Here is a 2,854-nt window from a genome sequence, read left to right on the forward strand (position 1 = left end):
TAATAATCTATTTGTTCCATTTTTGCTTTATTTATGATATCTTCAACACTTCCTTATTTTCATGTTCTTGTCTGTTTAATGTTTAATTAATGTTTGTTCATGATGTCGTGGGACTTATGGGATTTGAGTATATAGAAAAAGTCCATAAGATTGAGTCATAGCTGCTGCCTACAATGCAAGCTAGTTGTGGATCATATACAGATGAATCCATTGTGATGTTGAGGCCATTATGTTTTGGTTAATCTTGTGGCTAGTTTATACACCCTCTCTGGAGAGTGCACTGTAATACTATGTTCAGAAACTTCACTGACTCTAAAAGCTCCCTTTTCTGCCGGATTCTGGATCTATCAGCATGTGCTATTATAGTCTAATAATGCAACCTTTCCTTTCATTGTTAAACTCTGTAAACAATCAGAGTTCACTGCAAAAAGAGAAGGTGCTTTATCAGCTGTAAAATGGTACAGACTGATGGCAGCTCCAATATTAGCTGTGTGAAAGAAGGTCCATTGGAAGATTCTCCATGCTAGATTGGTCTTTGAAAGCCAATTGGAGTCCACTCAGTTCAATTATGATTCAATGAGTGGCTCTGGTGTTATTCTAGAAAAAGTTTGGATTGGCTCTGACCCTTCAACATGACCCTTTTAACCAAGTGCAAAATGTTTTGCTCCCAATTTACCACTTAATTTACTGTTTGTCACAGCAATAGGGTATCTGGGACCCTTGGGACTCGCTGTGGCAGGGATGTGGTGGAAACTGGGAGGTCAGATGAGTGTCTTGCTCATAGGGCAATAAAGATGTACCTTTATTCCTGTATACCAGACGTTAGAAGGAAAAATGCTGGACTGAACTCTGTACTGGAATAAACTACTGAAATCTGGACCTGATGGACTGGAACCTGGACATGGAAACAGGGAGGATCTGACCCCACGACCAGAGACTCAATAGCACCAAGAACTCAGAGGAATTTTGTACCACAACTGGGACTGGGAAGACTGAGGACTCAGGCAGAGACTATACAGGAGGTGGCAACCTCCTGAACAGAATAAGCCTGCAGCTGGCCTTGGTCAACTCAGAACTTAGAACCTGAGGTAGGCCTGGAACTGGAAGTCGGTACCCCAAGACACAGAGATGGCTCCAGAAAGTGGATGACTCAGAACAACAACCTACTACCCCAGATAGCCAGTAGGAGAGACAGGAATAGATTGATGAGAGGAGGATCCACACAGAAGGTAACAGCTGGAAACTGCACATGAGCAGATAGAATGGAGGTAAATCCACACGAGGAATAAATAGCCAAAGTCTTTATTTTAGCAAACAGAGTGAAGCTGAATTCACACAAAGGGTTAAGGGCTTAAAGTTTGTATCACAGCAAGCAGAGTGAAGCTGAATTCACACAAAGTGTTAATGGTTTGAAGTTCATATAACAGCAACAAGATAAATCTGAATTCACACAAAGGGTTAATTGTTCAAATTTCATATAACAGTAACAGGATGAAGCTGAATTCATTCAAAGGGTTAATGGTTTGAAATCTATACAATAGCAAACAGGATGAAACTGAACTCACTCAGAGAGTAAATGGTTGAAATCTGTATACAGCAGGCAGAATGAATCAGCAAACAGGATGAAGCTGAATTCACACAAAGGGTTGATGGTTGAGATCTGTATACAGCAGACATAATAAAGCGGCAAACAAACAGCAACTGTGGTAGTCTGGAACCAGGAACTAGGAAAGTGTTGCACTGGCTATTTGTTGGATGTAGTAGGAGACTCTTATAGTCTGCAGAGGAAGCTAATTGGTGAATGAGATCAGGGGGTAAATGTATCATACCCCGGTTTTTGCAACTCGCGGTAGATCGGCGTGTTCGCAGCTTAAATTTAAAGCGGCGCTGCCTTGTAAAGGGAAGTTTCCCTTTACAAGGCAGCGCCGCTTTAAATTTAAGCTGCAAAATGCTGATTTCCCGCGAGTTGCAAAAACCGGGGTATGATACATTTACCCCCAGGTGTTCAGACTCAGCAGGATGTTTAGCAAATGTCTCACCCAAGATGGCAGCCTCCAGTACTGCAGACAGAAGTCACGCTTGTCCCAGGATGGAACGTTGTCTTCGACCAAAAGGGAGATGTACGGTGATATGGTACCGCCGAGTGGTGTAAACAGGACTAAGACCCCCAATTTGTGATACTGTTTAAGTTACCTGTGCTGAATTAATAATTGGTGTCAAATAAAACACCTTTCTCATCAATAATTTAGTTCTGAACTGGTAATTGCAATACAAAATTAAGTGGGAAGCTCTAGTTCAAAGCATTTTGCACTGTTTTAAGGGGTCCCGTTGGAAGGTCTATTGGCTACAATAATCCACTAGAATGCACATGACTGTTAACTAATACGAGTGGTAGGTGCTGTTTTCTAGCTAATGACTCTGTTTCTCTAGAAATGTGACAAAAATATATATATAACTAAATTTTTTAGGGGGAAGAACCTGCTCTTTGCTAGAATCAGGCACAGAAATAGTTGTGATGTGCCTATCCACAGATAACTGTTCCCCAAGAAAAATGCTAATTAAAATCCTGTTCACGATAGAACAAAGAGCCTCTAAACAAATTGTCATTTCTCCAGCATCAGTGGCTTGTGAATATAGCCCATTTGTAGCCCAGTGTAAGCTATCACTTTGTCATAATATTTTCCATGCATAAAAAGTAATTTACCATAGAAATGTTGATAAACAAAACAGCCATCACTAATAATACTAACTATAAAATATAGCTTTATAAATGTTGTAAAGAAGTACAAAGAAATGTATGAAAATGTTGTATTAAAATACTGTAGATATGCAATAATCATATATAATTCCTAGT

This window comes from Mixophyes fleayi, chromosome 4, assembly GCF_038048845.1.
Source record: "Mixophyes fleayi isolate aMixFle1 chromosome 4, aMixFle1.hap1, whole genome shotgun sequence".
Lineage (NCBI taxonomy): Eukaryota > Metazoa > Chordata > Amphibia > Anura > Limnodynastidae > Mixophyes > Mixophyes fleayi.